At 42.3% G+C, this 23993-nt stretch overlaps 1 protein-coding gene and 1 pseudogene across 19 annotated transcripts in view; both read right to left on the reverse strand.

The window, feature by feature from the left end:
* Positions 1-23993, reverse strand: part of SGIP1 (SH3GL interacting endocytic adaptor 1) — a 248289-nt gene that overhangs the window by 31401 nt on the left and 192895 nt on the right. The window lies entirely within an intron of this gene.
* LOC129405162 (U2 spliceosomal RNA) lies at positions 21199-21353 on the reverse strand (annotated as a pseudogene).

Here is a 23993-nt window from a genome sequence, read left to right on the forward strand (position 1 = left end):
TTTCAGAAATTTGAAGGAACTGAGAATCTCCCAAACAGTTTTTAAGAGGCAAACATTTCCTTGATACATAAAGCTGACAGAGACAGACAAAAAAAAGAAAATTATAGACCAATATCTGTGGTAAATAGATACAAAGATAGATAGATACAAACATACTTAACAAAATATTAACAAAACAAACACAAAAATACATTAAAAAATCATATACCATGGTTCATCATGGAGATATGGGAATGGTTTAAAATATGCAAGTCAATGTAATACACCATTCCATTATAAAAAAATAAAAATCATATGATCATATCAATAGATGCAGAGAAAACATTCAGCAATATCCCAACACTCAACATGATAGAAACTCTCAATAAAATGGGAGTTGAAGGAACTTTCCTCAACATAATTAAAGCTATTTACCACAAGCCTACAGAAAACATTAGACACAATCATGGAAAAAATGAAAGTTTTCTGTCTAAGATCAGGCAAATGACAAGGTTGCCCACTCTTAACACTATTATTCAAAATAGTGTTGGAAATCCTTGCTATAGTAATTAGGCAAGAGAGGGCCAGCAGGATCACTCCACGGCTTGAAAGCTGGTCTCATGGGCTGGGGAAGGGGCAGCTAGGATAGAGAAAGGACCACTAAGTAAATGATGCTTGGAGGGCTCGCTTGGGATGGGAGATGCGTGCTGAAAGTAGATTATGGACCAAACATGATGGCCGCTTAGTACCTGTATTGCAAACCATACTACCCAAAAGGAGAAAGGGTATGAGAGAATGTGTCTGCCACAGAGGCAGGGGGTGGGAAGGGGTAGGGGTGCTGGGAGGGATACTGGGGTCATTGGTGATGGAGAATGGACACTGGTGGAGGGATGGATATTTGATCATTGTATGACTGAAACGCAAGAATGAAAGTTTGTGAGTCTGTAACTGTATCACATGGTGATTCATTAAAAAATTTTTTAAAAAGATTAAGTACATTCAGATTGGAAAAAAAATTAAACTTTCACTTTTGGTGGATGACATGTTTATACTATACTTAGAAAACCTAAAGGTGCTACAAAAAAGATCGTAGAAGCAATAGACTTGTACAGTAAGGGAGGAAGCTACAAAATAACACTCAGAAATCCATGGTCTTTCTACATGCAAATAATGAAACAGAAGATAGAGAAATTAAAAAAAAATAATAATACCAGGTTTGCTCTCCAAGCCTGTGCTCTCCCTTTAATATGTATCTCACTTGCTCATCTCTGTTTCTTTGCTTGGTTATTTCTACTCTGGATCTCTCTTGAATGCACGCTTCTTTCTCTCTTCTTATATCTTTCTCAATAAAAGTACATTGTTTCAGACAAAAAAAATTTTTTTAAACTTGAGAATTTCATAATATTGTAAACCAGATAGTCCAATAAAAAGTTTTTTCATTTTCACTTCATAATAAAATGAAAAGAAAAATATACTACAAAAATTTTTAGTAATAAAATAAAAGAAAAATGTACTACAAAATATCTTACAATAATTCTCATACACACAATCCAAATATAGTAAAGCTGCTTTTACTGTTAGATGAATAGACCAGCTATGGATGACTTAATTTTACCCATTAATCAAAAGGTTCCATTGACTCAGTTGATTACTGGAAGCTGCTTTTTGAATATGTAGAGAATGAATGACCTATAGAAAATATTATTGTGAGATGTCATGAAGAAATGTCGATTGTAAAGAGTTTACCATACTTAAAACATAACATTATGACCTATAGAAAATATTATTGTGAGATGTCATGAGGAAATGTTGATTGTAAAGAGTTTACAATACTAAAAAATATAACACTATCATGGCTGTATATTTACTAGTGATAAAAATATACATTTAGGTTTAAAATACTGACATCCCAGAGAGAAAGCTGTTTTATTTTCAAGTTCTCCTGAAGAAGCCATGAGGAAAAGCACTGCAGATCCCTGAAGTACGATTGATCTTGCTGTACAGAGGAGCAAGAATAACTGCAATTCCATAGACACCAGTGAGATTTATGTTCAATTATAAACTACAGCCAAAAAATTTAAAAATAAAAAAATACCACCCATAATTGTGCCTCAGAGGATCAAGATCCTAGGAATCAGCCTAACAAGAAAGGTGGAAAATTTATACAAAGAAATCTATGTATTAAAAAAGAAAATATAAGTCACTACTGAAAGAAATAAAAGAGGACATGAGGAAGTGGAAACATTTTCCCTGTTCATGATTGGAAGGATAAACATAGTCAAAATGACAATTTTGCTCAAAGCATTATACAGATTCATTACAATCCCTAAAAACATACACATGCCATTTTTAAAAACATAGATCAAATGCTCCTAAAAAAAAATGGAGTAATAAACTCCCTGAATAGCCAAAGCAATTGTAGGGCAAAAAAGATGAAAGGATTTTCTTTCCCCATCCTCAAACTGTACTATAAAGTAGTTGAAATCAAAACAGTGTGGCATGGAATAAGTACAGACTCTCAGACTAATAGAATAAAACTGAGAGCCCAGAGAGAACTTTTGGTATATATATATATATATATATATATATATATATATATATATATATTTAAAAAGAGACTTTCTCCTGCACCCACTATACAATTCTTCTTGACCACTGATTCAAATTTTGAAGAATTTAATTTTTGCTTCCATATGCTCGGGCCGAGCCTCACGCATGAGCGGCTGTGTGACGACAAATCACATAAAGAGAGCCCAGCAAGCTACCAAGAGTATTCTGCCTGCAAGGAAGAGCCTGACAAGCTCCCCGTGGCATATTCGATATGCCAAATACAGTAACAATAACAGGTCTCATCCCCGACCCTGAAAAGAGCCTCCAATCGTTGGGAAAAAAGAGTAAGGAGAGTCTGCTAAAATCTCAGGGCTGGGACGAATGGAGACATTACTGATACCTGCTCGAATAAATCAATGAACAAGGGAATGACAGTGATACAATGAATCTTTGATAAAGGAGTAAAAACGTATGAAATGGATCAAGGAAAGCTTCTTTAACAACTGGTGCTGAGATAACTGGTTGATCACATGCAAAAAAACCCCATAAAGAATGTAGATTCTTTCCTATCATCAAGCACAGAAGTCAAATAAAAAATGGATTAAAGACCTCTACATCAGTCCTGAATTCATAAACTATATTGAGTAAAACAGGTAGAACACTCCATGACATGGAAGCTAGAGGTATCTTTAATGATTCAATGTTATTAACGAAGCCGACAGAAGTATAAATAAACAAATGGGAGTACATCAAATTAAAGCTGCTGCACTGCAAAAGAAATGATGACCAGAATGAAAACACAGTCCACAGACTGGGAGACAATATTTAACCACCACTTATTGGATGAAAGGTTAATATCCAAGATACATAAAGCACTGGTAGAACTTTACAAGAAAAAGAACAACCAATCCCATAAAAAACTAGAAGGGGGAAGATAAATAGAAACTTCCTTAAAGAAGACATACAGATAGCCCAAAGGTATATGTGAAAATACTCTACCTAACCTTTCACCCGGGAAATGCAAATCAAAACAACAATGAGATATCATCTTACACCAGAAAGACTGGCAAATATAACAACCAGTGTTGGAGAGGATATGGGGAAAAGAAGGACCTTCCTTTACTGCTGATGGGGATGTCAACTGGTCCAGTCTTTTTGGAAAACAATATGGAAACTCCTCAAAAATCTAGAAATTCAGCCTCCATATGGCCCAGCAATACCAGTTCTGGGCATACAACCCAAGGGTTCCAAAAATCTTTTCAGAAAAGACTTTTGCACTTCTGTGTTCATTACAGCACTTTTAAAAATTGCTGACATTCAGGAAGATTTCTCCATAGTTGGAAGCCTGCCTCATGAGCGGGTGGGGAGAGGACATCTGGAATAGAGAAGGGATCACTAAGAAAATGATGGTTGGAGGAATTGGTCGGGATGGGAGATGTGTGCCAAAAATAAAGGACCAAACATGATAACCTCTCAGTATCTGCATTGCAAACCATAATGCCCAAAAGTAGAGAGAGAATATGGGGAATATTGTCTGCCATGGAGGCAGGGGGAGGGTGGGAAAGATGGGGGTATACTGGGGATATTGGTGGTGGGGAATGTGCACTGGTGGAGGGGTGGGTGTTTGATCAATGTGTTTGTTTTTTGTTGCTATATAATTTTTCTTAATATAATTTGTACATGTCCTGAAAGAAAAGTAGAGTGAGTCATTTTCCCAAATTATTTGTCCACAAAACATACACTTTCTTATCTAAATTTTACAGAAGTCTATGGCTTTTTTTGTGACATACTATCTGGAAAATGATAGTTTTTGGTTTCCTATGCTTAATAATACTTGGCGTAATCAAATATTAAACAGTTTAGTATAAGACACTTCAGGGGCCGGAGCGATAGCACAGCGGGTAGGGCGTTTGCCTTGCATGCGGCCGACCCGGGTTCGATCCCCGGCATCCCATATGGTCCCCCAAGCACTGCCAGGAGTAATTCCTGAGTGCAAAGCCAGGAGTAAACCCCTGAGCATTGCTGGGTGTGACCCAAAAAGAAAAAAAAGAAAAAAAAAAGACACTTCATACTGAAGAATATCTGAGTACTTAAAGTACTTGGAAGTTTTAGGGGAAACAATAAATAATTTCTTACAGGAAATTTTAAATGGAAATATAATTTTTAAATGCATAATCATTAAGCTGGAAAGGGTTCAAATATTTTATTTATTTTATTTTATTTTTTTTTTTTGCTTTTTGGGTCACACCTGGCAATGCACAGGGGTCACTCCTGGCTCTGCACTCAGGAATCACCCCTGGTGGTGCTCAGGGGACCATATGGGATGCTGGGATTCGAACCCGGGTCGGCTTCGTGCAAGGCAAATGCCCTACCCACTGTGCTATCGCTCCAGCCCTCAAATATTTTATTATGAACCTATTTCAATCATGCCAGCACTGCACATGGGTTCCTGAGCACTGCCAAGAGTCATTCTTAAAGACATAGCCAGAACTAACACCTGAGCACTTCCAGGTATTATCCAGCCCCTCATGCCCCACAAGAAAAACAAATAATGAAATTAAATAATACTAGTCACTAGATACTTCAAGTGAGAGGCTGCTGATTCAAAAATGCTAATCTATGCTCATCAATTTGCCACCTAGTCCTCTCTAGAATCCCAATAAAATGACCATAGGATATAAAAAGGTGTCCATAACAACAGCCATAAATATAATAGTAGGAAAATATCAACAGATGCAGATAGTTCAAAATTTCAGATAGTTATTTAATGATAGGAGAAAATAACGGCTCTATTACTATTCCTATCACATGATAGATTTAGTCACACCTTCACCCCCAGATTCTATACATTTGTTTCCTTACATATCCTCCTAACACATATTGTTAAGTTTACACATCCTGAAACGAGGAAATTATTCCAGGTTTTTAGATGGACCTAGTGCAGTCAGTTGAATATGTAAAATGAAAATAAACCGTTCTGACTTTGATAGAGACAGAAACACCAAAGGGAGGGGGAAGAAGGGAGGAAAGAGAGAAACAGGGATACAGAGACCCAGAAAGTGACACAGACCAGAAAGCAGAGGTGGTCCCTGGAGAAAGCAGGGGTGGTCCCTCAGTCTTAGTGTCGCTGAGAAGCAGACCCACCCGTCCCCTTGACAGAGGAAGACTTCCAGGGCACGAGCCTTAGGGAAGTTAGGGGATGGATTCAAATCCTGTCTGCCCCTATTATTTCCATTACTTCACCTTGTACATGCCATCATCATCTCATATCTAAACAGGTAGCGTCTTGCTAAATTCTCTCTAATTATAATTTCCCCCTAAATTATAACTATAACAACCAGACTTAATGACTTTACATAATAATTAGAGTAAAATTCCCTTCCATGGCCCACAAATACTTAATAGTCTGGTCACAGCTGATATACACTCATTTCTTTTCTTAATGTTCTTCTCTTTCTCATTTAATTCGAACACCAATATTCTTATTGTATTGTTTTTCATCAAAATCCTCAACCCCAGTTAGCCTTAAAATTGTCACCTTTTCTTTTTATCCATTTCAAATACCTGCACAATTTACCCACACTTACTTCAGGAATCTCTTAAAGGTCTCTGGAGAGTTCTTTTCCAATCACCAATTCATAACTAGCATCGTCATTACTTTTATTAGCTTTGTGTTTTTCCTTCCCTGTATTTATCATCACTTGTCATTAAATAAGGTACGCCTGTCTTTCATTTGTATTTTCACGACCATTTAGAAAGTTTTGTAAAATCTACAGGGTAGATCTCTTGCAAATCCTAGTGCTCAAAAAAATTTGTTGCTTCATTTAAAAAAATAATTCAGGGGTGATCAAAAAATGGGGAGAGGAATGAACCAGCACTTCTCTGAAGAAGTCAGATGGATGGCCACTATGCACATTAAAAAGTGCTCAGCAAACCTTTTAAGGGAAATTCAAATAAAGACTACAGTGAGACATCATCTTACACTAATGAGAGTGGCACATAACAAAAAAATACCAGGAACAGTTAGTGTTGGCAGGGATGTAGTGAAAAAGAAACTCTTATCTACTGCCGGTGGGAATATTGTCTGAGCCAACTTCTGTGGCAAACAGTATGGAGAGTTCTCAGAATAGTAAGAATTGAGAAATTCTTAACCCAGAAATTCTACAACCCAGAAATTCCACTGTTGGACATCTGCCCCCCAGGACACAAAACCATTTATTTAAAAGGATGTAGATACCATTAGTCATTACAGCACTTAGTACAGTAAGTAAGCTATGGACTCAACCTAGATATCTAATGATGGATGAATGGGCTATTAACATGTGGTATAAAATATAATGCAGCTTCAAGGAATAATGAAATTATGCAATTGTTTGCAGCTTGGATGAAACTGGAGCTTATCATGTTAAGTGAAGCCAGAAGAAGAAGGATAAACACAGGATCACATGAGTTATCTGTGGGATACAGAATAAATGAATAAGGGAATAAAAAATATTAAAGTGGAGATAACTTGATCACCCCTGACCTCAGAATAGAGGAAGGAGAAGAACACAGAGAGAAACTACTACCGAGGTGAGTAGCAAGAAGCAGCAGATGGAAAAGTACAGGGTCTGGGGTCAAGGACCTCACGCACATTAGTGGTGTAGAGGGCTGGTAGACTATATATCCAAGCCACACAGACTCAACAACATTGAAAGCACACAATCCAAACTACAACCACCAAACTTAAAAAAAATGCCTGCCAAGGAGGCAGGCTGGAGGAGAGGAGTATGGGAGGGAGTTTAGGGACACTGGTGAGGGAAGTTGACAATGGTGGTGGAACTAGTGCTAGAACACCGTGTGTCTGAAACTCAACTAGGAATAACTTTGTAACTAATGGTAGCACTGAATTGTATCACTGTCATCCCACTGCTCATCGATTTGCTCGAGCGGGCACCAGTAACGTCTCCATTGTGAGACTTGTTGTTACTGTTTTTGGCATATCGAATACACCACAGGTAGCTTGCCAGGCTCTGCCATGCGGGTGGAATACTCTCGTTAGCTTGCTGGGCTCTCCGAGAGGGACGGAGGGATCAAACCTGGGTCGGTCGTGTGCAAGGCAAACACCCTACCCGCTGTGCTATCCCTCCAGTCCCATATAATCTACAAAACTATAAAATTAGCATGACTGTGTAGTTGATGGTACCAAGGTTGTGCATTTATAAACTTGCTCAGACTAGCACAACTGAGATGCAGAGCATTTCAGATTGATATTCAGTTGTGTATAAATGTATACGTAGTGCTTAGGTGCCAAGCGTAATCATTATTGTGTCCTTAGTAACCTAGTGTCCTTTGGGAGCAAGCAGATGTTTATAGTACCCTTGGGTGAGTTTTAAATTAGTGTCTACATGTCTATGTCTTGCTGCCAGTCACTGTCATTGTCACTGTCATCCTGTTGCTCATCGATTTGCTTGAGCGGGCACCAGTAACGTCTCCATGGTAAGACTTGTTGTTACTGTTCTTGGCATATCGAATATGCCACGGGTAGCTTGCCAGGCTCTGCCGTGCAGGCGAGATACTCTCAGTAGCTTTCTGGGCTCTCTGAGAGGGGTGGAGGAATCAAACCCAGATCGGCTGCGTGCAATAAGGCTGTTAAATTGGGTTCTTCTAATTCAAAGGCTGGAGGTGGGCAGGTGGGAGGGAATCTGGGGACACTGGTGAAGGAAAGTTGACATTAATGGGAGTGGTGCTAGAACACTATATAAAACACTATATAAAACTTAACTACCATTAACTTAGTAAATCATAGTTATTTAATTAAAAAAACTGGAGGGCAACACCTGGCAGTGCTCAGGGCTTACTCCTTGCTTTGTGACTGGGGGATCATTACTGGTAGGTTCAGGGGAACATATAGGGTACTAGGGATGAAACCCAGAAAAGACTTTTAAATGTAAGAGGAAGGAATTATGACATAAAGCTTCCACAGTCCCCCACACCAAGACAGAATTATACTGTCCTTTCATGGGACTCATGGTGAGGAATCCATTGTCGCATCTCCAAAGTAAAGTCACATGCATCTGCACATATTAAAGATTCCTGGAGGGGCCAGATGGTAGGACAGCAACCCCCTGCACCCCTCCACTCAGGTTCCCTGAGCCCTGCCAGGAGTGATCCCTGAACACTGAACTAGAAGTAAGCACTTGGCACTACAGAATATGGCCTGTGATAGACTAGCTCTTTTGATGTCTTCATTCATTAGTTCTTTATTGAAAATCTATGTAAGGTCTTAGAGAGAAAGCCTTCCTAACTGTTGGGGCTTCTTTCTTTCTTTCTTTCTTTCTTTCTTTCTTTCTTTCTTTCTTTCTTTCTTTCTTTCTTTCTTTCTTTCTTTCTTTCTTTCTTTCTTTCTTTCTTTCTTTCTTTCTTTCTTTCTTTCTTTCTTTCTTTCTCTTCCTTCCTTCCTTCCTTCCTTCCTTCCTTCCTCCCTCCCTCCCTCCCTCCCTCCCTCCCTCCCTCCCTCCCTCCCTCCCTCCCTCCCTCCTTCCTCCTTCCTTCCTTCCTTCCTTCCTTCCTTCTTTCCTTCCTTCCTTCCTTCCTTCCTTCCTTCCTTCCTTCCTTCCTTCCTTCCTTCCTTTCCTTCCTTTCTTTCTTTCTCTCTTTCTTTCTCTCTCTCTCTTTCTTTCTTTCTTTCACTTTCTCTCTTTCTTTTTTTGAGAAACTGAGGAGAGACTTAGATGATGACTCAATCAGACTCATAGTCACCAGGTTATTGAAATGTGGTGTTTGGTAAGGCGATAGATATATCTGGATTAAAATAATTGATTATTTTATTGATATTTTGGTAGAAGCGAAATTCTATGAAAAAAAGGGCAAAAAGGAAAAAGAAGACAGTCCAACAAAGGTACAAGTATAAAGGTTAGCATATAGATAACATTTTGATAAACAAAAGTGTCATTATTTTGTGTGTTTGTGTGTATTGATGAGTCAGATCTGGAAATAGAAAAGGGATTAGGTTATAAGGGTTTGTTTCGTATAATAATTATAAATTGTTTTTATTTTATAAGTGATTTACAGGCTTTTGAATCATAGCTGCTGATAACTACTGATATTTATAACCTATAACAAATCTACGGGTGCTTTTCAGAGCAGAGAGCACATCTGCAACATTTGTATCATTTGAAATGATCAGAATCTTAGAAGTCTTTGAGTGTCCTGATCTGAGGTTAAGACACTCTGTGGCAGAGCGAAAGTCTGAAGTATTAGAACTAGGGGGGACGGGGTTTACAGTGGGTTTTGAATTCAGGTCACTGTGTGGAAGAAAACAGGACAGGCTGGGACTGGAGCGATAGCACAGCGGGTAGGGCATTTGCCTTGCACGCGGCTGACCCGGGTTCAAATCCCAGCATCCCATAGGGTCCCCTGAACACCGCCAGGGGTGGTTCCTTAGTGCACAGCCAGGGGTAATCCCTGTGCATCGCTGGGTGTGACCCAAAAAGAAAAAAAAAGCAGGGCAGGGGACCCTCATGGAGGTGAGGAAACCTCTTGAAAGAAAATACAATTGGTGAGAATTGCAAGTGTTAGTAGATAAAAAGATGCCAAAGCACTTTTTCTCCCTCTGCAAAGCACTGAATAGTTTTTCATGTTTTTTTTTGAATCAGTGGTTAAAGGTCTTCTCAAGTAAATTGACGACTGAGTGATTCATAATAACCAGGAGCATGAATCAGAAGTTCCGCATGTATTAGAAAGGAATTCATTAAGGATGTAAGGAAGTTCTCAGGCTTGGTTCTTAGTCTGGGCTTCTTAGCATTACTGGCAGCTGCCCCTCCCACCCCAAACTGCTGGGTGTGGCCCCCAAAAAGCAAAAGAATCGTTAAATTTGAAGTTTAAAAACTAACTAAACAATTGTGATTTGGTGGGAGAACATGAAAAACTGGGTTCCAAACAATTTGCCTGTTGGGATGGGTCAATGCCAAATAAACAGAAATCCTTGGCAAATGCTGGTTTTACAGTCTTTTGCTTTGCTTAAAAGCTCATCAGAGGAAACACTTATCTCTAAGCCCAGGAGCAAACTTTTTAGTGTAATAATATCACGTTGCCTCCCAATTCAAACCTAATGTTAAAACCTAATATCCAGAGAGATGGCCTTAGGAAGAGGGTCTTAGGGAGGTGATGAGGTCATAAGGCTGCGACACTCATGAACGGGACTCACAGCCACATACAAAAGGCCCCAAGGAAGGGCATGCTGAGACATTTGGCAACTCACGAGAGGTGAGTTTGCACCAGAACTGACTGTATGCCAGCATGGTGTCCCTTTAGAAGTGGGAGAAACAAAATATTCGTTATTTATAAGCCACCCAGTCTGTGGAGTTTTCTTCCAGGAGCTAGGAAGAGTCATGAAAGTAGATTACTCTCCCATGCCTGCCTTCTCCCACTTCTTCCTACAACCCAGGACTTCAGCCATGGTGGCCACTGGGCACTAGCGTCCTTCTTCCTGTAGGCTAGTCACAGAGGCCAGGGAAGGAGAGAAATGTGGCTCAGAGGGAGAAGCCTGCCTTGGAGGCTTGAGGCAGAGGGACTGATCCCCAGCACTACCCGTGTCCCCAAGGGCCATCCTGATGGCATTCTGGTTGGGATTTTTAGTGTCTCAACAAAAGTGTGTCATCCCAGACACTGCGAAATCCAGGAGAAAGGAAGGGAACATAAATAAGTATAACGGCTCTCTTAAAGGAAACTTGACCAACAAATCTTTCATTTTAAAAGAAACCACAACTTAAAGAGTTCTAATTTCTTCTCACTTCTCTGTATTACAATGAATATGAAATTTTTATATCTTACCTTTTCCATTATAGCATAAATTTCATTATTATTACATAATTCATATGTCATTTTCAACAACCATATATTACTCTATAGCGTTTTCTAACTTCTAGGTTACTTTTATCATTCTAACTTCATTTTTTCCTAAATCAACATTCTTTTCCTTTGTAAGAAAAGAATACTGATTTCTTTTCCTTAGACCTAAGGTCTTAGACTAAGGATTAAAGTCTTTTCCTTAGACCTAGTTTTAGAACTACAGATAGGGATGAACAGAGGCAGACAAAGTTCTGATCACTAAGTACGGCAGCTTAGTTTCATATTTTAAGAAAAAAAATTTTTTTTTGTTTTTTGCTTTTTGGGTTACACCCGGTGATGCACAGGGGTTATTCCTGGATCATGCACTCAAGAATTACTCCTGACAGTTCACGGGGGATCATATGGGATGCTGGGAATTGAACCTGGGTCGGCCGCATGCAAGGCAAACGTCTTCCTTGCTGTGCTATCACTCCAGCCCTGATCATTTTGCCTTTTAAGTTTATATTCAATAGAAACTCTGATAGTAATCCACAAGGATTTCTGTGCCCCCACAGCACTGTAGAGAATCTTGGTTTAATTTACTTGTTGGAAAACTAAACGATCACCAGGAGAATGACTACAGATGGCAAGAAAGTCTAACTTTGTAGCCTAAGAGGACAAAGAAGACCCAGAAAAGATTTTCAAATGTATGAAATCGTTGCCAGACACCAACTCAAGGAATTGGGGTTTATGGCTGTTGTTCCAAGTTAACAGCTAATGTGGGGACCTTGGGAATGTCAGTTTCATGAGGTCTAAAATCAATGAGCTCAGTTGGTGAGAGCATGGTGCTGATAAAATGAAGCCAAAAGATCCTAAAACCCTAATTTCTTTTTCAGGATTTTCTGATTTCATTTTGGAGGAGAGATCGCTCAAGCAGTACTCAGGGATCCCTGGGCCTGCCCAGGTGCTATTCAGCTGGTACTGCTCAGGCCCAGCTCTGCTGTCCACTAGAGCTGCACCTGGTAGTGCTGTGGAACCACGAAGTGCCAGGACTCGAACCAAGAGCCTCCACATGCCAGGCATATGCCCCCACCCTTTGAATGATCTCTCCAGCACAGGATCCTATGATTTTTAAACCGGGTACATGCATTAAAACGTGTGTGAACACACAGCAGACACACCATCAGCGCTCCTCTGTTCATGGCAGCACTATTGACCATAGCCAGAATCTGGAAACAACAAGAACAGACGAGTGGATAAAGAAACTATGGCACATCTACGCAATGGAATGCTAGGCAGCTCTCAGGAAAAATGATGTCATGAAATTTGCCTGTAAGTGGATGGACATGGAAAGTATGATGCCGAGTGAAATGAGTCAGAAGGAGAGGAATAGATATAGAATGACTGCATTAATTTGTGGCGTATAAAAATAATATATAGTGGAAGACCAATGTCCATGGCCAGGAAAAACAGGGGTTAGGAGGACAGGTCAATGGTTGGATCTAATCACTATGTGTGGGGCTGAGGGTAGGTAAGAGAGACAAGAGACCGGTATGATAATAATAGCTGGGAATGATCACACTGACTGTTAAAATGAAGAACTGACTGTTAAAAGCCTTTCATTATCAATATTGCAAACCACAGTGCCCAAAATCAGGAGAGAGGGAGAGGGAGAGGGGAGAGACAGAGAGAGAGACAGAGAGAGAGAGAGAGAGAGAGAGAGAGAGAGAGAGGGAGAGGGAGAGGGGGAGAGGGAGAGGGGGAGGGGAGAGGGAGAGGGAGAGAGAGAAAGTGCTTGTCATAGAGGCAGGCAGGGGATGGGGGCTGGAGGTGATGGGAGGGAACCTGGACACGGGTGCTGGGAAATGTACACTGGTGGAGGAGGTAGAGGGATGGGCGTTGGAACACTATATGACTGAAATCCAATCATGAACAGCTTTGTAAGGATCTATCTCACAGTGATTCAATAAAAAAGTAAAAAAATAAAAAGGCTTGTGTAAACAATTAGAACCAGAAACAAAACCAAAATGCTTATTGAAAACAATAAGCATTCCCAAGAGGTTTGGGAGGACCCCATTTCCGGAGAATGTGCAAGGCAGCACCGGTGTTCCACAAAGAGGCAAGCTTTTCAGGAAATGAGGCAAACCTATAGAAACCTAAGAGCAATAACATGCGCAAATGAGCTTAAAATAGCTCGTGACAGCACCATGAGATGATTTCATTGCAAGACTGATTGCTAAATGAGCAGCGGGACAGATGCTGATGCCCGGTGATCTCAGAGAAGGAAGCTTGGGCTGGGGACTCAGACAGCGTTGGCCGTCAATCTGGCATCATCCGCAATCTATAGGACCAGTGGCAAGTTATTTACTCCACTACTCAGAATACACGACAATAGTATCGATGTCCAAGGCTTGTGGGGAGAAGCCTTTTCATGTCAAAAGGAAGAGCGGTAGTGAAGCCCTTAGCTTAGCGTGTCCTGGGAAAAACACTTTGATACTGTTGTTTTTGTGACTGAGATTTTGTCAGGGTGAACTTTGATTTTCTGTGGTTGTTGAATTAGAGTTGGTTCTTTCAAGGTGTTTTGATAGAAAATTAAGAAAAACACTAAAAATGAGATTTTGGTTTGTTTATTTGGGTCATACTCAGTGGTGGTCAGGAGCTACTCCTGGCTCTGTGCTTGGGTTAGAACCCATGTCTCCATGTGGCAGGCATGCTCCCATGGCCTCTAAGGAAAGAGATTTTTTTTTTTTGGCTTTTTTTGGATCACACCTGGGGATGCTCAAGGGTCACTCCTGGATCTGCACTCAGGAATTACCCCTGGCGGTGCTCAGGGGACCATATGGGATGCTGGGAATTGAATCCGGGTCAGCCGCGTGCAAGGCAAATGCCCTACCCGCTGTGCTATTGCTCCAGCCCCCAGGAAATAGATTCTTTTTTTTTTAAACACTTTTTAATTTTTATTTATTTTTTTGCTTCTTAGGTCACACACAGAGATACTCCTGGCTCTGCATTCAGGAGTTACTCCTGGTGGTCCTCGGGGGACCATATGAGAAGTTGGGAATCAAACCCAGGTCGGCTGCATGCAAGGCAAATGCCCTACCCGCTGTGCTATTGCTCCACCCCCCCCCAGGAAAGAGATTCTTGACTGAACACTGATGAGGGTTTTCAGGTCCTTTCAATCAATAGCTTGTGATGGCAAGAACAATAACACCTTAGAACAATCCTAAGATCAACACATTCTCTGCCTGCATGCGTATTTCTTTCTTTTTTTATTTTTGGTCCCACGCGTTGGTGGATATTATAGCTGTTGGAAAAGTTTGATCAAGGTTTGGACCCAAACAGGAGACAAATGTGCAGGTTAAATGCATGTTTCTCTTTTGGCTCATTCAAGTGGCAGTTCCTGTAAAAATTACATGTTGTGCTAGATTCAGGAGATATGGAAAATGCTTGGAACATGTCTGTTCCTTCTCAAACTTCAAATGTGGAAGGGACTACACGATCAGATACTAATGGAAGATCAAGAAGAGATGAAGCTAGAGGACAGTTTAAGATTGTACTTATGATATTACAATCGGCAATAATCATTTAAAAAATTCAAGCTAGAACCAGTATTTATGCTGTCCCTTAGTAGATAAAATTGCAGATATTAACGTGACCTGGTGTTCTTTGTACGTTGAAGGGATCAACAGGATCGGTGTGATCATGGCTATTTCAGGAGCCCAAAGTCATTCTGCTCTAAGTGGGAAAATTAAAATACTACCCTGTGTCTTCTGACTTACAAAAATGGTACTGCAACAACAAAAGATATCTATAGATTTGCTTCCTACCAAGAACTATGGTAGGGGATTTACTTAATGAACTCTTAATCCTGAGCATAAACACTGTGATTATCCCTTATTTACAGATGTAAAACTGGAGGCTTCAACTCATCCAGCAGTTTTCCCCTCTGCCTGTGAGTAAGCAGGAGGCACCCAGGTGATACACACACCCTAAGGTGCCGAGATGTGACCCCGGGGGCCGCACGCGTGTGCGGCTCCTCCACAGCTGCACCCGCGTGAATCCAGACCCAGCTGAACCAACTACAACATGGACTGCTCCTAGCAGATTGTTTCCTGCCAGAGAACTAAGCTTCGACCCCATGCCCGCCCGGGAGGGGAAAGGTATTTCTCTCTCTCTCCTGTCCCTTCCCTGGGATGAAGGGCGTGGGGACCGCCATATTATGACGACCACAGATGGGGTTTACAAGCTTGCAATGATCGAATATCCAGAAGGAATCTCCTTGGACTTAGTTGTTAAAGTACAGAAATACAAAACCGCGCGGCCGCGTGACCTCATTTCTCTTCACAACAGGTCTGACTCTAGTGGGGTGCTCCTAATAATAATGGTGAGGTTTGTGTTGAAATATTGAATGTAACCAAAGTAAATAGAAAGTAAAGTAAATTTATCAGTTACAAGGTGGGGGGGGGGTTGCGGGGGTGGGCGGGATGGGAGGTGTACTGTGGTTTTGTTTTTTTTTTTGTCTTCGGTGGTGGGATATGGGCACTGGTGAAGGGATGGTTTTTTCAGCATTGTATGACTAAGACTTAAGCCTGAAAGCATTGTAATTTTCCACATGGTGATTCAATAAAACAAAATTTAAAAAAAAAGTCATTTGACTGTTCCACCTCATTGTGACATATTTCAAAGAAAGGTCCTTAACTTGCAGAAGGCCCAGCAACCCCCACTCATGCCTGACATGTAAATAGCCCAGCTCCAAAATCAAACTTCATCAAACCCTCAAGCCACCAAATTGTCCCTCCCTCCCTCCCTCCTTCCCTCCCTCCCTCCCTCCCTCCCTCCCTTCCTTCCTTCCTTCCTTCCTTCCTTCCTTCCTTCCTTCCTTCCTTCCTTCCTTCCTTCCTTCCTTCCTTCCTTCCTTCCTTCCTTCCTTCCATCCTTCCTTCCTTCCTTCCTTCCTTTTTCTTTCTTTCCTCACCCTCCTTTTTTTTTTGGATTTGTGTCACAACTGGCAGTGCTCAGACTTCTCCTGGCTCTGTGCACCAGGGACCATATGCGATGCTTGGAATCAGAGTTTGGTTGTGAGCAAGGTAAATGCCTTAACTCCTTTGCTATCTCTCCAACTGCAAAATAGGGACCTTTAAAGAAGTAAAATGTAACTAAAATTTTATAATATGTGGTGGTAAAAGGTTTGATTGGGATTCTAAATTTTCATAAACAAAATTTGTTTAATAAACCCTCTCATTTACTAGTACAGTACTTAGATGAATGAGTTCTAGAATGGACAAAAATACGATATTTTGGTTTTAGGGTCACACCTGGTAGTGCTTCAGGCTATCTCTTGGTGGTGCTCAGGGGGCCATGTGGTACTGGGGGCTGAATCCAGAACTCCTATATGCAAAGCCTGTGCTCAGCCCAACAAGTGCTCTCTCTCTCTCTCTCTCTCTCTCTCTCTCTGTCTGTCTCTCTGTCTCTCTGTCTCTCTGTCTCTCTCTCTCTCTCTCTCTCTCTCTCTCTCTCCCTCTCCTCCCCTCTCCCCTCTCTCGCTCCCAAAATAACTTTTGGTGATACTTTGAAAAATGGTATTTGTGTCTGTGTATGAGGACTCCCAAGCAGTGCTCAGGAGGTCTGGGGTCCCTCCTTGCAATTCTCAGTGCTGCCAATGTGAGGGAAAGTGGATGCATAGCTCCTCCAGCCCTGCAGTGCTGGGATTATCCCTGGGCCACCAGGCAATACTTTGGGGCCCCCACAGGCCTCCAAGGGGCCATATCTTGGGGACACTGTGATGCTGGGGTATCAGGTATGTGCAAAGCATGCATCGTAACCCCTGTGCAAGCCCCTCCAGTCACAAGGAAGGGTGTGTTTCTGGATAAAATAGTGCCGTGAGCCTTACATAGCAGCCTAGGCTCCTTCGCCTGAGTCTGTCTGTCGGACAGGGGGATAGTGCAGCTGGGTGGATGGAATCAGAAGGACCCTAGAGATGGGGATGGAGGGATGTGGGCATGCCGGTGATGGGTATGGAGCCACGGCACCACATTCTTCTTTATTTTTTCTTTTTGGGTCACACCCACCGATGCTCAGGGGTTACTCCTGGCTCAGCACTCAGGAATCACTCCTGGTGGTGCTTGGGAGACCATATGGGACGCCGGGGATCAAACCCAGGTCAGCCGTGTATAAGGCAAACAAACGCCCTACCCACTGTGCTATCGCTCCGACCCCAGCACCACATTCTTAACCCACCAACATGAGCACTGGTGGAACTCATAGGGCCTCGATAATAAATAAATAAAAATAAGCCTCCTCATTCCAGACATAAAAACGGGCTTAGACATGGGCATTACATGCCAGAACCTTGTGGAATCACCGTGCACGCAGGATGCCAGAAACCCTTGCTACCTGCAGCAAGGCTGTGACTTACAAATTCTTGAACGCAAGACAAGTTCCTCGCTTGGGCCCCCATTGGCATGAACACAGCACCCCGAGGAGCAAGGCAGCGGGCAGATTGTTAGTCTGAACAAATCAGCTTTCCTGCCAGGCTCTGGCCAAGGAGAGGGCAGCAGGGAAGAAGCATTCGATTTGCAAATCATTCCGGCATTCCAGAAGCAGCAAATGACGGCTTGTCCTGGTTAACAGGACAGGACCGGGTTGCTGCTCACAGCAGGTCGAGTTGACAGGTGTGGAAGAGGCCGCATGGCCCACCTGTTCCAAGGCAGGCGAGAATGAAAGAAAAGGGGCACGACAGAAGGAATGAATGTATGGCATTAGGCTGGAGTGCCAACTGATCTCATGGCTTGGCTATGGAAGCTGGAGCAGAACCTTTGCGCTACTGAGACTTCTAGTTTCACAGGAGCACACCAAGACCGAGGGATGGTAGCCACTTAGCTAAGACTGCATCCTGTGCCGAGGCTCTCATTCAGACCCGGAAGGTGAATTCTAGAGCTGAGGCCGGCGTACACACATCACTGCACCCACTGTCACAAGCATGCATGCAGGAACACTGGCTCTCTCTGTTGCATATACTACTAAAATGCAATCTGTATCTCTTTCTTCATCTGTTCTGCATGTATGTAAGTGGGTGGGTCTACTGAGAAAAAAAAAACAGATAGCAGTTATTTGGGAACTCTTTCTCTATTTTAAGATAATGTCCAGTAGGTTGACATTTACATTTTGCATACTATGTTAGAATTCAAATGCAGCAACCTTTCTGTTTTTACAGAGCAGGCTCCATGCTGGCTTCGCTGTTGCTCCCGTCCCCTCCTCCAGAAGGTCACCCTCATTTTAAAGCAGCCTTCCTGCTGGGAAGCTCCAAAATACCCACATCGTTTCTCTGATATTTTGGTTTCAGGGCCACACCTGGCAGTGTTTCAGGCACATACGACTACACACATAACATTCCCTGCACATTATGGCAGCTCCGCGTTTAATGCCTGACTTCTGTTGCACCAGGCAGACAGAAATGTGTCTTTCCTGTTCATAACGGTGACTTTTGATGAATCGTGCACATAAACTCTGTGAGAGACTCGATAAGTACTTGCCAAGAATGATGACAGCCCTAGCAGTCACCTTCTTTAGAGCAATCCCATCAAGGCCTTGTTCTACAAATAATTCATTGTTTCCGCTATTCGAGCCACAGGGAACACAGCACAGACTCTGAAAATGATTGCAGAATCAGTAAATATGGAGAAATGTGGAAGTTTGCAGTTGTATCTAGCATAAAACATCTTTAAAAATAGGGTCCCCTTGGGGCTGGAGCAATAGCACAGCAGGTAGGGCATTTGCCTTGCACGTGGCCGACCCAGGTTCAATTCCCAGCATCCCATAGGGTCCCCTGAGCACCGCCAGGGGTAATTCCTGAGTGCAGAGCCAGGAGTAACCCCTGTGCATCGCCTGCTGTGACCCAAAAAGCAAAAAAAAAAATAGGGCCCCAGGATTGGAGGTTGGGTGGGGGTGTCCCAATTAGCATGCACTCCTGGGTCCCCCCATGCATAGCCATAATACATTTTCTATACAATATAGACACACAAAATAATGAGGATGAGTCTGGGGGAGCATCACTGAGGATTGGCTTGCATGCCTTGTATGAGCAAGGCCCAGAGGTCCATGCCTGGCTCTTTAGGAGACCAACTCCACCCTGACCACTGCTTTGTGAAGCCCAGGAGGCCCGTGAGCACTGCTGGACAGGATGGTCCTGGCAGTCTCCAACACTGCAGAACCCTGAGAAACATCACATCACAGGACCCAAGAACTGAACAGTCTTGTCGAGTTGGCTAAGTATTACTAGAATACTTGGCCCTTGAGACCTTCCCTACAAAATGACAGCATTACTCATCTTTGCTTAAAGATATTAGCTACAGTTATGTCTCGATGCATGTATACCAAGGCACCCATGAGAGGTAGTTTAAGCCAAGGTGTAAAGTGTCATATAAATGACCAATTCTTTTGAATGTGACTTTATGCCAGTCCCTAGGCTTTCTCCAGGTATCGTAGGAAGTTTCAATGTTTTTTTTTTAAAGCTACTACCACATGAAAAAAGAAAACGAGACCTTCTACCATTTTTTTTCAAATTTTCATTCTACCCATAAGAAATGCAAATAACCCGTTATTTTTGGAGTTCATGCAAGTCATTACATTTGTATTTGTGAAGGACGCATACCTAAGAAAGAACCAGAAGCTTTGTTGGGGAGCCATTAAGAGAAGGGAGATCATGAATCTTCTCTACGTTGGCTTGTATTTGTGATAACTACCATCTCAAAGGTGGATGGTTTTCATTTTAGGCTTTCCGTCTGCTATTGTCCTATCTGCTACTTAGACGTACCGCCTTACTTAGAGTTCAACTGGGCCAGCTAGTTAGGTCAGCTTCTGGCATGAATAAATGAGAGAAAACAGATCAGTAAAAGATCTGGATACTTTACAGTTTGCACAAAAATGACCTCTGACTATCATGCATTCAAAACCAGACCCTAATATTTATGTGGCTGTTCAAAGAAAGGATAGATGGAGTGACTTCCAAGTCACCTTCCATTCTTTTCCCAGTATGGCTTCTGAATGCACACCTGCCCCCAGGTGAAGGTTAGGGTCTCAGAATTTATCTTTAAACCAATGGCTCCACAATTTTCAATTTTTTTAGTCTTTATTCATGGATGCTGGACAGGGACTCCAAGCTGAGAGTTCTTAGATGCATTTGATCTTCCAACCAAATTTAGCATTCTCAGAGACTGTTTTGAGTTAACAATGGCACCTTTTCTCAGGTGGAAGTTTTCACTGCTTTCTACATCCCATCAGAGATAAACACTTCTACCATATTGGTATTTTCCAAATCTGTAAAAAAAGGTTAAAGTGAAACTGTCCACATTACTTTCCTTGAACTGCTTTGGTCAATCCCCAGACTTCTCCCTGATGCTCTACCTCAAAACCTAAGAGGTCAGCCTACTACTTCCTTTTCCAAGAAATTCCCCAAATTCCATCACTCCATAACTAGAGCAATTAGAAGTTCTCTTGATATTTAAAGCTTTTTAGAATATACCATACTTACTCTCAAGATCATCTCTCAGACTTAGAGTCCTCACCTCTCTGTGCTCATCCTCCTGATGCCTCATGCTGTTTCTTCAAAATCAAATCTCTTTGCTGTCTAATGCCTTCTTATTCCTTAATGTTGGCTGGCCGTAGTACCCAAGTCTCCAGAATGTTATCCTAGATCCTCCTCAGTTAAATGCTATCCATTACTCATACATTCTAAGACTATTTTAATAAACTGTGGCATTACCTCAATAAGCCTTTGACAGAATGAGCCTTCTTTTCTAGTTCTTGAGAACTCCTTGCAAGTAGAAGCTGTCTTGTTTCACTCCCATCATTCCTACAGAGGGGCAGATAGCCCAGAAGAGCTTATGGAATGTTCGTGAACTAATGTCTTATGAAGGACTAAGTGGATGAATATTCTTTAATTTTTCTATTCAATCATTGACCCTCTCTTTTTTCTGATACTACACTTGATCTTAGCCAAAAGGCTGAGAAGTGATGATCCTCTCTTTTTTCTGATCTCGGGAATAATGTAACTTAATTTCAGGTTTCAGTATTGCCTACACATAGCTACTATTCTTTTCAATGCTTAGAGTTTTGCACTATTCCTGTTAAGCTTCTCAGCTGGTAACTTCAGTCTGGTGAGAAACCCTATTTTAGAATCAGATTCTACATCCAGGCAAGTAGGCTCCAAACTTGGAATTCGTTTCTTCCTCCGCTGGAGAGTAAAAGGTTTCAAGGTTGAACACAGCAAAGACAGTCCAACAATCACATCTTTCACAGCTGCTCAAATGTGCTCATTTGCTCTGGAGTGAGGAACAGTAAAAATGGTGCATTTAGGATTATATTGACCGCAAAATGAAGAAAACATACTATCCCCAGGGAAGAAGATACACAAGGGAGTTCCTGGGTTGAATCATCACTAGAGATTCAAGAGGTCACAGAACCAATAATAAGAAAAAAGTGCCCCATGACTATAGTAACTTTTTGCTCCCTTCCCTTAATACTCCTCATTTACTTGAATGTGACTTAAAGTATAAATAATAATAATTAAAAAAAAAACCCAAAAACTCTTCAGAGCAAGCAAGTTCTAACATGTCATGGAAGAGTCTAAAATTCATGTTTGTTTTGTTTGTTTGTTTTGGGGCACACCTGGTGATGTTCCAGGATTACTCCTTACTTTGTGCTTAGGAATTACTCCTGATAGTACTCAGAGAGCTACATAGAATGTAGGGAATTGAACCTGTGTTGGCCGCATGCTAGGTAAAAGCCCTATCCACTATCCAATGGACTATCTCTTTGGTCCTGAGATTGAAATTCTTCTGGCAAGTGAAAGAAGTCCATCTGGAAAAGCTACATCCTGCATGAGTACAACTAGGTAACATCAAATGCAAAAACATGGGGTCAACAGAAAGATTGGTGGTTGTCGGATCTGGGGTGTGGGGAGAGATGAATAGGCAGAGCATAGGGGACTTTTAGGACAGTAGAACTACTTAATGATATTATCACAATAGATAAAGGTCTTGGTACAAGTGTCCAAACCCAGGAAATGTACAAAAGCCAAGAGTGAGCTCTAAAGGGAATGGTGACTATGGTGACTCTTTGTGTCACAATGTGTCACAAGACACTGGAGCTTCCTCAGTTGTAACAGAAATTTCTCTGGTGGAGGAAATTAATGGGGGAGACTATGGTGGGGACGGACGGTTTAAGGGAAATCTCCAAATCTTTGCTCCAATTTGACTAAATCCAAAACTACTCTGAAAAATATGAAGGTTTAGAAACAAAACCCAACACTTTTCATATTGTACAGTTTAATAAACAAGGAAAAAAGTTCCACATCTTGGGATTTTCCTAATAATCCCACAGTGGCTTTTTTACTTTCCACTTAAAACATGATAAAATAGATGCTTGCAGACATTCCAATTTCAAGATCACAAGATATACCGAGGGGCACAGTCAAGACTTGTATTATGGTGGTTAAGAAATGTGGATTTGATGACTTTGCGGGGATTTCCTGAGCAGCCGCTGACCCACAGAGTGGCAGTGTGGATAACGGGAGCTGGTGGCTACAGATCCCCTCTCCGAGGCTGAGGTCTCTGCTCAGTGGTGTTCGTACTCTTGGCAGCAGTGCCCCACATCTGCTCAATCCAAATTAAAAGACCCTTTTACTAACCAGGTGCCTTTGCTCACTGACTCAGGGCAGAAGATGTGACTAGGTGGAATATTCTACCCCAACTCCTGTACATCCATGTTTGTTTTGCTTTAGTTTCCCTTTCACACACCGTGTGATGGCCTGATATCATTACCCAACCTGGCGGCATTTTTCTGATGGTGATACTAATATGAATAGTTCTTGCCACCATCCAGAACTCATGGCTGCTTCTCCTGGAAGGGAGCATAAAATGAGGCCCCCAGAACCATGCCATTGGACTCCCTGCCAGGCTGTTTTCACGGGGGGCGCCCCAGAGAGGAGCAGGTGAGAGCCCTCCCCGCCCCAAGGGGCCCAGCTCCAGCAGCTGGTCTCCACAACCCAACTGCTGCCACGCTCCAGGCCACTTTCCACGTGCTCGGGCTAAGTTTCACGTATAAGTGAACATATTCCTAAGCATCATCATAAGACACTCCCTACTCATTTCCCATAATTACCACACCATATTTGATTGGAGGAAAGATGGCGCCGATGCCACCCGAGCCCCTCACGCTCTCCTGAACCTGGCTCACCATCTCGCCTTAGACAAGGCGTGGCTCAGCACGCCAGGCATGGAAATCTACGCGTGATCTTGCTGGAACTCTACGTGTGATTCCTGATGGACATTGCCGGCTGTTTTGCAAGATCTGGACAGAATGGCATTGGTGGGGCACAAAGAAACTATGGCGGCGGCCGCAGCGTTGCTGCCTGCCCAGGCCGGGCAGAGTTGCAGCACTGTTGGACATAGAGCCGTGGCGGCAGTGTGTGCAGTGGCTCATCCACTGTGGGGTGACCTGGGACTCAGCACACATGTTCCACCAGGCACAGACGCCCCTGCAATAGGGTCCTGCTCTGCCAGATGCTCAACAACCTCCAGGCACACTCCATCAACTTCAAGGAGATCAACCCAGTACTGCCCAGAAATGCAGGCAGGGGTGTGTTTGTCAGTGTG

This window comes from Sorex araneus, chromosome 5, assembly GCF_027595985.1.
Source record: "Sorex araneus isolate mSorAra2 chromosome 5, mSorAra2.pri, whole genome shotgun sequence".
NCBI lineage: Eukaryota > Metazoa > Chordata > Mammalia > Eulipotyphla > Soricidae > Sorex > Sorex araneus.